Source organism: Meriones unguiculatus, chromosome 7 (assembly GCF_030254825.1).
Source record: "Meriones unguiculatus strain TT.TT164.6M chromosome 7, Bangor_MerUng_6.1, whole genome shotgun sequence".
NCBI classification, from domain to species: Eukaryota; Metazoa; Chordata; class Mammalia; order Rodentia; family Muridae; genus Meriones; species Meriones unguiculatus.
Genome location: NC_083355.1, coordinates 59,832,155 through 59,844,667, shown reverse-complemented (window position 1 = coordinate 59,844,667; position 12,513 = coordinate 59,832,155). Strand labels below are relative to the sequence as shown.

At 53.5% G+C, this 12,513-nt stretch overlaps 3 non-coding genes across 3 annotated transcripts; all 3 read left to right on the top strand.

The window, feature by feature from the left end:
- The first annotated feature begins 1,694 nt into the window (after window positions 1-1,694).
- Window positions 1,695-1,858, top strand: LOC132655674 (U1 spliceosomal RNA). The gene has a single exon (XR_009593460.1). It is a non-coding gene; the product is annotated as a U1 spliceosomal RNA (small nuclear RNA).
- Window positions 1,859-5,462: 3,604 nt separating this feature from the next.
- Window positions 5,463-5,626, top strand: LOC132655607 (U1 spliceosomal RNA). Its single transcript, XR_009593400.1, has one exon. It is a non-coding gene; the product is annotated as a U1 spliceosomal RNA (small nuclear RNA).
- Window positions 5,627-9,160: 3,534 nt separating this feature from the next.
- On the top strand, window positions 9,161-9,324 carry LOC132655596 (U1 spliceosomal RNA). Its single transcript, XR_009593389.1, has one exon. It is a non-coding gene; the product is annotated as a U1 spliceosomal RNA (small nuclear RNA).
- Window positions 9,325-12,513: the final 3,189 nt, after the last annotated feature.

Here is a 12,513-nt window from a genome sequence, read left to right as displayed (position 1 = left end):
TCTGGTCCTTCTTTTTGCTGAGTGAAGGTCATTGCTCGCTCACTTTTTTTTATATCTGTCCTCACAGATAGGGTCACATTCCCCCATTCTCTGGAAAGGTATTAAGAGGCTTTAGCTAAACCTGGACCTAAAACTCAAAACTATAGGTTTTAGAAGATATATAGGTTACAAAATTAGTCTAACCCTTTCATTTCCCCCTTCTCCTTGTAACTGCTTCAATCATGAAGAGTGAGAATTTTATCTTAAGAAAATTTTTTTTTTCTTTTGACTCAACATTTCAGCCTGTAGAATGGGACAATGGGCCAGAGATCCTTCTTCTGGAATTTCTTTAATGCTGATAGATTGCACCGTTGATATCTCAGTTTGAAAGAGGCTGAAATGCTGGTCAAAAGTTGGGGAGAGTCTGGTTAGTTGATCCAATTGAAGAGACAGGGAGCAGTCATGTCAGCTTTTAATAAGCCCAGATTTCAGCTTGCAGCCCAGAGTCAACCAGGTGAAAATCTGCTGAGACAAATTTAGACTAAAGACAGAAGTTAAGATTTGTCTATTAAATGGGAATAGTGAGGAATCCCAACACCAGGGAAAAACTCATCTGGGATTCGTTTGAGCTATGCCAGATCCTGGTCTCATGATTTTTTACACAGAAGGAAATATATATATTAAAAAAACTCAGAAAAGTAACATATCAACAAATCTAATACAACGTAACATTTTGAGAGTAACAGGTAAAACTATATTCAACAGAATGGGCACCAGTCAGCTGCTTGTTTTGTATTTTTTTATAAACAACTTAAGTGTGTCTATGTGGCAGCCTTTTTGGAGTTAACGGCATCTGAGCAGTGGAATTTAGCCTCTTGGCTATTTTTCAAAGTCCAGTCCTCACAGACTGACCTTGGTGGTCCTACAGCGGACTGCTCTGACCCTGAGAAACTCCGTGCAACCATAGAAACTAGACAGCAGGCTCGGTGCAACCTTGTGTGAGCCCTCTAATATTTTGGCCAAGTAAAATTGCCTGCGTCAGCAACTGCTTGTATTTTAACTTTTTTTTTTTTTTTTTTTTTTTTTAGCAAACCAACGAAAGGGAATAGGTTTACAATAGTTCTGTGTCAAAGTCTACCCCAGAAATGGCAGATATTAATAATACCATAATAAAAGCTATGAATTTTGTCAGATATATACATTAAGCACAAGAGTAACAAAAGGAAGAAATCTAAAATATTGTTTGTTTTTAATATGTAGACCAACATTTTCTAGATTTTTATAACCTCGGGAACGTTGGCATCCACGACGCCCGGGCGTGTTCTCCCCAGCCGTGGGCGACGGCTCCCAGGCGGGACGAGAAGTCTAGTCGTGCAGGCCGCAGAGCGCGCGCCAGGCCAGGCCAGCCCGGGGGAGAGCCTGCGGGTCTAGAGAGGAGAGCCAGGAGGGAAAGGAGGGGAAAGCGGAAGCGGGACGGGAAAGGCTGTGGGCGGGGCTATGCAGATGAGGCCCCGCGCGGAGGCTGCCGGTCCCGCGGATCCCGAGGGCGGCGTCGCGCGTGGCGATCGAGGGCGTGAGGCGCGCGTGTGGCGGGCGCGGGGCGAGCGTGGCGGGCGCGTGTGGAGGGGCGCGGGCGGGGCGGCGGCCCCGGGTGTGGGCGTTAGTTGAAAGGGAGCGGCGGTCGGGGGAGGGCGGTCGGGGCGGGCGTGGAACTCATACTTACCTGGCAGGGGAGATACCATGATCACGAAGGTGGTTTTCCCAGGGCGAGGCTTATCCATTGCACTCCGGATGTGCTGACCCCTGCGATTTCCCCAAATGCGGGAAACTCGACCGCATAATTTGTGGTAGTGGGGGACTGCGTTCGCGCTCTCCCCTGTGTGCGCTGGTCAATAAAAGAATCCACACAGCTTGAGTTAGGACTTTAGTATTTCTACTTTTAAGAACCAGAAGTTATATGTGAGTCGTAGTGTTTTTCATAAATGACGTTACGACTTGCGACGCTTAACGTTAATGCTGCTTTTTACAAGGAGTATATGCATGCTGTGCTAAAGTTTAGGACCGTAGAGCAAAGAAAACAACCACTAGAAAACTTTGCTGTAGGTTCTTCAGTTTTTGCCTATTTTTCTCCCCGACTTCCTTCGGTTATGGACAGTGTTCTGTAACTGAAGTTTCAGAAATAATCTGCTTGGGTTGGGGTGATGGAATTTTATCACAGCAATAGAAACCAGGAGACAGACATTTGTTGTGGTCCAGTTAATCTCATTAGGTTGTCTTGAGGGAAGAGTCTTGTCTCCAGTATATGCTGTTGTTTTGCTAAATGCTCATAATGTCAAATTGCCTCCTAAGTGTTTATATTTGCCGGGCAGTGGGGGGCCATGCCTGAGCCTGAGGCTGAAGCAGCCAGATCTCAGTTCTAGGACAACCAGGACTACACAGGGAAATCCTGTCTCTAAAAACAAAACCAAATTACATTTATGTGTGGGATTTGTGTTACCGTTTTTCTGCAACACATGAATGCTGAGGTTACTGCTGAGAATAAGGAACTGTGAGCGCTCAGCTGCAGGTCAATGGTCTCCATCTGCGCCAACCATCCAGGAACTCGGGAGAGGGCCAGGCTCCCGCGAGAACTGTCAGTGAGAGGAGAGCTGAGAAATGCTGTCTGGTGGACAGCACACGGCCTTCGCGTGCACACATCACCTCCCAGAAGCTGTGGTGACCCGCACCAGGGAACTGAAGACATGAGTCCGTGGTTAGGAGACTCGCTGCTCTGGCTCTGGCGGACGACCAGGTTTCCCTTCCCAGCACCGAGGGGGCCCGTAGCTGTAACTCCAGACACAGAGAAAGGGTGTTTCCAAGACAAGCTGGAAACCAACCACTGGAATCGGCCCCGGGTCCAGCAGGAGCCCTGCCTCAGGAAACAGAGTGGAGAGACAGCTAGGGGGCTAACCCTATTGCCACCTCTAACTTCTGTCCACCCTGCAAACACATATATGTGTAATTGCACACGTGTGTGTGTCCACACATGTGGGTATGCGGGCACACCACACATACTGCTTTAGTTTTTAATCCTTCTGGGACTCACTATGTAGACCAGGCTAGCCTTGACCTCACAGAGCTCTGCCTGCCTCTGCCTCAGGCTCAGCTCCAAAATAAAATTTTAACTTTTATATATATATATATATATATATATATACTACTCTGCCTGCATGTGTGCTCACACACCAGAAGAGGCACCAGATCTCATTATAGATGGTTATGAGTCACCGTATGTTGCTGGGAATTGAACTCAGGACCTCTGGAAGAGCAGACAGTGCTCTCAACCGCTGAAGCATCTCTCCTGACCCAAGTTTTAATTTTTAAAAAGTCATTTTTACATATATGTCTAAGTGCCACGTGTGTGTGTGTGTGTGCAGAGGCCGGGGAGGGTGCTGGAATCCCTGGAGCTATGGTCACAGGCAGTTGTGAAACAGGAGACTTATGTGCTGGGCACCAAAGCCGGGCCCCTATGAGAGTACCAAGTAAGTACTCCTAACCTACAGCTGATCTCTTTCTCCAGTCTTTAAGAGAAAATTTAAGAATTCAAGCTTGCAGTGGGGCGTGGTGGCCTTTGATCCCACTGCTCAGATGGCAGGTGCAGTCAGGTCTGTGTGAGTTCGAAGCCAGCGTGGTCTACAAAGCAAGCTACAGTACGGCCAGGGCAGTTATACAGAGATAAACTGTCTCAAACAAAACATAAGGAATAGAATAGAATAGAAAAGAATAGAAGCCGGGTGTGGTGGCACACGCTTTTGATCCTAGCACTCAGAAATGCAGAGTCAGGCAGGTGACTGTGAGTTCAAGGCCAGCCTGCTTTACAAAGGGAGTCCAGCATAGCCAAGGTTACACAGGGAAACCCTGTCTGGAAACACCAAAAAATAAAATGAGATGAAAACTTAAAAAAAATAAAATAAAAAAGACTTTGTACTCTAAGGAAAAAAGAACCTTCCATCGGGTTTGGTGACTTACGACTAGAAAGGTGTCACCACACCCTGGCTACACCCCGACATTTTAAACCTGAGGAGCAGAGAGTGGGGGCAGGGAAGGAGGGTGAGAGAGCATTTGCTTCACAAGCCTGATGACCCGAGTTCAGCGCCTGGAACCCAGGAGAAAAGCTGAACGTGGAGGGAGCATCTGTAACCCCAGACGGGGTCAGCTGGGTCTCTGCTGCTGTGAGGAAGCCCCGTGGCCATGGAGGCTCTTGTGGAGGAGCACGGTCAAGTGGGGCTGTGCCCAGGCCCACGCGGGGACAGGAGAATCGACTCCCGCAGGACGCGCACAGCTCCCGCCACCGTGGATAGAAGGTGAAGTATCGGGACGAGTAGGTCTGGACCAGCCCCTGCGTCTGCCCCACCGCTCTTCGGACTCGCCGTGCGTTCACCGTGTCTTCTGCCTGAGAACCTGTGGGGAGTGCTCTGTGAAGGGAAGGTAGTCCCCAGGGCGGAGGCTGTGGTCCACCCGGTAGACAGGCTTGCTGGCCTGGCCTGCAGAACCCAGCGGTGGCTGGTGGGACACGTTGACCTCAAGGTTAGGTCATCCCAGGTACATACGTGCGTGCGCTCCAGGCCTGGCCTCGGGGAGAGCCTGTCTCCTGCCCACCACAAACAAGCAAGCCAGAGAGAGAAAAGAAACCGCCTGAAAGTCCCTCCTCCGAAGAACGGGTGAAGGAAACGTGGCACGTTCGTACACAACGGAATGCTTCGACTGCCCCGCTATTCCATTTGCAGGCCAAGGGCTGGGAGTAGGAAATGCCATCCCGAGGGAGGTACCGCGCGTGGCACGAACCCACTCAATAAGCGGATATTAGCCATGAAGTACAGGAAACCATGCTACGGTCCACAGACCCAAAGAAGCTAACAGAGACTGAACCAGCCGCCTAAGAGCTGCATAGGCGGGACCGAGGCCCTGCACGTATGTAGCTGTGCAGCTTGGTCACCCGTGGACCCCGGAACAGAGGGAGCAGGGGCTGTCTCTGACTCTGCAGCCTGCGTATCCTCTCCCGGGCGGGGCTGCCGAGGCTGGTCTCGTGGGAGAGGGTGCTCTGAGCCTGCTGCCCCTCGCCGGGCCAGCCAGGGCGTGAAGGGGAGGGTGGCCATGAGGGACCTGGGGGTGAGGGTGGGAGTGGGTGGAGAGGAGGGCGAGGGCTGCGACCAGGCTGTAAAGGGATGAAGGGAAAAAACAAACGGGGCGAAAGGAAAGGAAAGAAAAAAGTCCGTGGGCGGGGCTATGCAGATGAGTCCCCGCGCGGAGGCTGCCGGTCCCGCGGATCCCGAGGGCGGCGTCGCGCGTGGCGATCGTGGGCGTGAGGCGCGCGTGTGTCGGGCGCGGGGCGAGCGAGGCGGGCGCGTGTGGAGGGGCGCGGGCGGGGCGGCGGCCCCGGGTGTGGGCGTTAGTTGAAAGGGAGCGGCGGTCGGGGGAGGGCGGTCGGGGCGGGCGTGGAACTCATACTTACCTGGCAGGGGAGATACCATGATCACGAAGGTGGTTTTCCCAGGGCGAGGCTTATCCATTGCACTCCGGATGTGCTGACCCCTGCGATTTCCCCAAATGCGGGAAACTCGACTGCATAATTTGTGGTAGTGGGGGACTGCGTTCGCGCTCTCCCCTGTGTGCGCTGGTTGATAAGAGAAAACCATGTCAGGCTATTTAGTTCCTCCCAGGTATCTTAGAGCCTTCACCTTTGGCCATGTTTGTTGCAGCCTGTCCTTCCAGTCACGTCCGCCCCTTACTCTTCCCCGTGTGCTTTTTCCAGGCCCGTTTTCGTGATGAACACAGTAATAGTAGCCTTTCCTGTCCCCGGAGGGTCACTGAAGTCCCTTGTGGACACCCTGGCGCCCTGACCTAGCCGCGTCCCCCGCGGACCATCTGCACACAGCTGCCCACACCTCTAAGCAGCCCAGCGCTGCCCTCCAGCGTCGCCCGCTGCCTATTCAGCGGAACTCCACAGCTCCAGCGGCCTCCTCTTCGGCGTTCTAGAGCATCGACCTCACAGGAGGACAACGAGGCGGGCCAGGAGGAAAGATGGCTTCTCCGTTTCTGGCCTCTGCACTCCCGTGGCACACACAGACGCATCAGTCCCTAAACCAGGACGAGAGCATGGTTCCGAAATCGTCAGCCCGCTGGGGAGCCTTGAGTTGTAGGCCAGCCTGGATTGCTGAGGGACAGGACACCCTGTCTCAGATTCCCTCCCGAAAGCCGGTTGAAATGAGGCCGGAAAGGAGCAGGTGCTCCTCCGCTGTGGGTCGGTCACGTGGCAGCCACTCCGCCACACATGCAGTGAGTGGAGCGTGGCCACCCCGGGACTGCTGGAGCCAGTCCACCACGCTCCAGCCCTCCGAGGCGGCGCCTGTGTTCCCCGGGCTCTCGGGCTGCTGGACGTGAGCTCTAGGACCTCTTTGGCTCCCGCTTCTAGCGTCAGTTTTGCAAATCTAAGCCACGCTAGAGGCTGGATGCCAGCGGGGTCATTTGCGGGAGCGCAGAAGGTGACAGTCCAGTCAAACTACAGGGTTGGAACCTTGCATCAAATTCGGGTCCAGGAGGTACGTGTATCCTGGGAGTGAAAACGGATTGGGAACACTTATGGAGAGCGTCATCACCGACACAGAAAGGGAAACGACCCTTTACCCTTAGCTGCCTCGCAGTTAGGCTGCGCTTTCAGAGGACCCGGGTTCAAGTTTCACCTACACGGCAACTCACAACTGTCTGCAACCATTCTAGGGGATCTGATGCCCCGATGCCCTCTTCTGTCCTCCACTGAGCATGGCACACACGTGATACACAGACATACACGCAGGCAAAAACACATACATAAAACGAAACCAAATCTCTTAAATAGGATGAGGAGGAGGAGGATGTTTTGAGACACACTCTCACTGTGTAGTCCTGACTGTTCTGGAAACATCCCTCCCCCCCTCCCCCTTCAGGCTGGCCCCAAACTCAAAGATCTCCCTGCCTTTGCCTCCCGAGTGCTGGGTTTAAAGGTATGGGCCATCATTATGGGCCCTGCTCCAGGGAGGAAGAGAGGGAGAGAGGGAGGGACAGACGGAGGAAAGGAAAGGGGAAGGAAAAGGAAAAGGAAAAGGAAAGGAAAGGAAAAAGTAGGGAAGGGAAGGGAAGGAAGGTTGGTTACGGTTTCCCGTGTGTGGATGCTTTGCCTGCATATATGTCTGTGCACCGCGTTCCGGAAGAGCCCACAGAGGACAGTGCTGGCTTCCCGTGCAGTGGAGGTTTTTGTGTCTTTGGAAACTCAGTTACGTTTTGTCAACAGGTATGGAATACAGGGTTGCTTCAGTTTGCTCACAGCTGTTAACGCTGGTTGTCTCGTCCTCTAGCAGGGGCGTGATCTGTGCCAGCTGCAGACAGTTTAATTCTGGGTACCCCCGCCCGAGAGGGCCCTCGGCGGCTGCCGCTCTTGCTGCTGCTGCTTCACCTTCACCCTGCCGCTGAGTTTGCTACTGCTGGACTGCTGGATATCCAGAGCATGAAGATTGGACTTGCCCCAGGGAACTGCATCCCTGAACAGCAGGAAGGAGGAAGGAGACATGTGCTGCCCCCTTCCCTCAACTTTCTTTCTTGCCTAGTGTTGGGGCGTTGGAAGGGATTAGGGTGGATAAGGCTTGGAAGGGAGGTCGAATTAAAATAAAGTAAAATTTAAAAAGTACGCAGCTGGATTGTAGAGCTGGCCCAGTGGTTACGAGCACTGTCTGATCTTCCAGAGGACCTGAGTTCAATTCCCGGCAAGCACACCATGGCTCACAACCACAATGTCGGGGGTCTAATGCCTTCGGGTCGTGCAGGTGTGCAGAAAAATAGGGCACTCATATACCTAATAAACAAACATAAAAAGTGTGCGCCTACGATTGTGAGCTGGGGGGAGTGAGTGTGGGAACTGAGCCCGGTTTCCCTGGCTGCGCTCAACCCCTGAGCCATCCTTCCAGCCTAAGAATACTTTTAAAAGTTGAGTTCAGCTCCAGAGTTACTTATTCTGGGACGCTGAAGTTTCAAGTCTTGCGTGGAGAGCCACAGTCCAGTTCTCCTGACACGCTGGCTTCAGGGCGGAAGCACAGGTCCAGTGTTTTTTGGTTTTTCACTTTGGGGGCAAGAAATTCAAGAGCGCCGAGGTAAGGGTCCGCAAGTCTGGCGGTTTCCGCGCGGTGCCTCGGTTTAGAGGCACTGGCTGGGCCTCGGCGCTCAGGCCTGGGAAATCCGCCGCGGGTCAGGAGCCTGGTCCCGGGCGTTTTGATCTTAATTATTTAATGCGTCGGTGCTGAGGCTCGATCTCGCATGGGCGCATGTTGTCCTCTCTCACCAAGCGACACGTGAGTCCCTCCCCGAGTCGTAGCTTTGTCGTTATTCTGACAAGGATGTTCGTCTCACTGTGTACGTAGAATCCAGAGAGCCCGCCACGCGCTCAGCCCTCGAGTCTCCGTGTTTGGTTTCCGTTTTCGTTTTGTTTGAGACAGGATTTCACTGTGTAGCCCTGGCTGGCCTGGAAGTAGATACGTAGACCAGGCTAGGCTAGACCTCCCCGTGATCCGGCACCGCCTGAGCGCCGCTGGGACTGAGGCTGGCCAGCTTTCTATCCACTTGCTCCAAGTCAGTGTCCTGTCTGAGGAGGGAACGTCCTTGGAGAAACCGCCTCCCAAAAGATCGGGCCGTGGGCCAACCAGCAGGAAGAAGGGCGCTTTCATCAGCGGTGAACGAGGAAGAGAGGGTCAGTGCATGGTGGGCGGTGCTGTCCCCGGCCTGGGGTCCTGGGTGCCGTGAGAAAGCGTGGCATGCACGGAAGACCTGCTCGAGTGTGTGAGCCGCAGGAGTGGACGCTGGCGCCCGGGCAGGGCCAGCAGTGGGGGCCCACCCAGATGCCGTGGGCGCTCCAGGCCCGCCTAGCGGCTGGGAGTCTGTCTTCGGCCGTGGGCGGGGCTATGCAGATGACGCCCCGCGCGGAGACTGCCGGTCCCGCGGATCCCGAGGGCGGCGTCGCGCGTGGCGATCGTGGGCGTGAGGCGCGCGTGTGTCGGGCGCGGGGCGAGCGAGGCGGGCGCGTGTGGAGGGGCGCGGGCGGGGCGGCGGCCCCGGGTGTGGGCGTTAGTTGAAAGGGAGCGGCGGTCGGGGGAGGGCGGTCGGGGCGGGCGTGGAACTCATACTTACCTGGCAGGGGAGATACCATGATCACGAAGGTGGTTTTCCCAGGGCGAGGCTTATCCATTGCACTCCGGATGTGCTGACCCCTGCGATTTCCCCAAATGCGGGAAACTCGACTGCATAATTTGTGGTAGTGGGGGACTGCGTTCGCGCTCTCCCCTGGTCTCGCGGTTCAAATAAAAGCTTTCAGTTATCTCTGCTCTTCTTAGGCTCTGCCCTCAGCAGTTTGCCTCCTCTGCAAAGGAGGTGCGTAGCGGCCTCGTGTTGCTAATCACTGTTAGGTGCGGGAAGAGCCCCCACCCCATTGTCTCCTCTACAGCTTCTGCCCTGTTCTTCTTTCCATGTGGAAGCATAAGCCATCTCTCCCCACCCTGCTATTGGTCATGGTGTTTCCGTCTGAAACATTGAGAAACTGAGCATCCATCAATACCCCTGTGTACCACCTGCCTGGAACCGAGCATCCATCAATGTTTCTGTGTACTAATCTTCCTGGAACCGAGATGCAGAGGACTTAGTGCCGACACCACATGGGGTTGGGAATCAAACCACGGTCCCAGCGCTTTTAACGGTCCAGCGCCCCTCCTCTACTAGATTTCGTGTCTGTCTGGTCTGGTTGGTGTTTTGGTTGGTTTGCTTTGGTTGGCTGGCCAGGAAAGGAGTTCTGTAGAATGGGAGTCTCAGGCAGGGTTTCTATTGCTGTAACAAAACAGCCAGCAACTTGGGGAGAGGAGGGTTTGTTCGGCTTGTGCTTCCACACTGGAGGAGCTCAAGCTCAAGCGGGGCGGGGACCTGGAGGCTGCAGAGGAGTGCTGCGTAGAGGTTGCTCCTCGGTTCTGAAATAAACCCGTTCCTCCTCAGGTTGCTTTTGGTCAAGGAGTTCCTGGGTGGGTGGGTTTGGTTTGGCTGTCCCGGAACACATTCTGTAGACCAGGCCGGCCGTAAACTCAGAGATCTGCCAGGCTCTGCTTCCTGAGAGCACAACTTAAGTGAGTATACCACCGTTGTCGTTGTTAATACTTTATTTAATTTTACTTTATGTGTATTAGTGTGAAGGTGTCAGATTCCTTGGAATTGGGGATTGGCGTTACAGACAGTGGTGAGCTGCCATGTGGGTGCTGGGAATTGAACCTGGATCCTTTGGAAGGGCAGACGGTGCTCTTGTCCACTGAGCCATCTCTCCAGCCCTGCCCATGGAGCAACAGAAACCCTAACTCATACTGAGGGACCACCTGGGAATGAGAAACAACTGTGATGCTTTGAATTGAAGCCAGGTGCAGAGAGCTCTTGAAGGGCGGGGTGAACTGTTGTGAGAAGCAACCAGCTGTAAACTATAGAGCAAAAGTGACCTGATTTTCAGGGATAAAAAGCTTTTGGAGGGGCGACCCTATCACGATAGCAATAAAACCTCTTGCTTTTGCATCGAGCTGTGGTCTGTGAGAGTTCCTGGGAAGGGCGGGATCCTGAGCAGTGAGACTCCAGGTCTTACATTTTTGGTGCGTTTGGCCGAGAAACAGTGTGCCCGGGAAACAGTGTGCCCCTTCCCAACCCTCATCAGACTGGGCTCGGAGGTCGAGCTCGGAACTAGTCTGATTTCTGGTATACCACTCTGAATCTGGGAACTGGAGGATGCTCCAGATTCCATCTGTAGGAGTGGGCTGCCGGGAGGCGGCAGCCTCTCCATCTGGGGAGGCCAGGTCCGTGATGGTCCTCCTCCCATCTGCTTCTCATCGGAGATGGCTGCCGTGAGGCAGCCTCTCAATCAGAATTCTGTGGTACCACCGGTAAGGGCGTCCTCATCTGAATTGCCTGTGGTGTTCTCTTTGTCTCTATCGTTGCTTCTTTGGCTTTTCTGACGGGCTACTTTATTAGGGGACAGACTGTGACTTCTTTTTGACCTTCCTCCCACTAATCCCCCAGCAGGTCTGCAGCAGGGTGCCGCCAGTCCCTGGGCACCACTGCAGTAGCCACCAGATTCCGAAAGTGAAAGTGATCCATGGGCGGGAACGTGGAGTCGCCGAGCAGCTCAGGCAGACTCCACGGCCCTTCCTTTGCGGGCCTATGGGCTCCCTGATGACGATGGAAATTAATAAGTGGAAAGCCCATAACCCCCTTTTCGGAAAATCCTCAAGCTCTAACTGATTTGTCTGAATCTGTCCTATTCTCACACCAGCCCACTTGGGATGATTGCCAGCAACTCTTGCAGCCCCTCCTGACTACCGAGAAATGGGGACAGGTTCTCCTTGAGGCAAGGAAGAATGTGCCAGGGATGGAGGGAGGCATTCCGTCCTCCCTAATGAGATTGATGATGGCTTTTCCCTCACCTGCCCCAACTGGGATTACAACACACCTGGAGGTAGGGAGCACCATTAGAGTCTACTGCCAGACTCTAATGGTGGGTCTCTGTGGGGCCACTCGAAAGCCCACCAATTTGACGAAAGTAAGATGGTTCAGGGGTCGGATGAATCCCCGAAGCCTTTCTTGAACGGGTGATGGAGGCTTACTCCCGGTTTACGCCCTATGACCCTACCTCATATGAGCATAAGGCAATGGTGACTATAACCTTCATAGACCAGTCAGCCAGAGAGATATTCGTAGAAAACTCCAGAAAACAGAGGGTTTACAGGACAAGCCGTTGAAGGATTTAGTGCAGGTAGCAAAAAAGGTTTTCTACAGCCGGGAGACAGAAGAAGAGAAAGAGGAAAGAAAGCAGAAAGAGCAGGAAGCGAGAGAAAGAGAAAGGGATAAGAGGCAAGACAGAAAGTTGACTAAGATCCTGGCCACCATAGTGCAGGAGAATCGTAATGATAGGGAGAGAGTTCCTGGCAATCGGAGGGGCCCTCTGTCTCAGGATCAGTGTGCCTATTGCAAGGAGAAAGGACACTGGATCAAGGATTGTCCAAAAGGAAGAAAAGGCCGGTCTACCACTTGGTGGACACTGGCGCCCAGCATTCTGTTCTGTTACAAGACTTAGGAGCTAAAAGAGAAAAAAATCGTGGGTCCAAGGAACCACTGGATGTAAACAGTATTCATGGACTACCCGAAGAACGGTGGACCTACGAGTGGGCCGGGTATCCCACTCATTCTTAGTTGTCCCCACATGCTCGTACCCACTGTTAGGGTGAAATATCCTAAGATAGGGGCCCATATCATTTTAGACCAGATGGCCCACAAGTGACAGACAATAAAGGAAATCCCATTCAGGTGCTGACAATTCAGCTGGAAGATGAATACTGCCTGTTTGAAAAGATGGTAAGTCCGGAAAAGGACATTGACTGGTGGCTAGAGAGACATCCCAGGGCACGGGCTGAAACGGCTGGCCTAGGAAAAGCAGAGAGACAGCCCCCAGTTCAG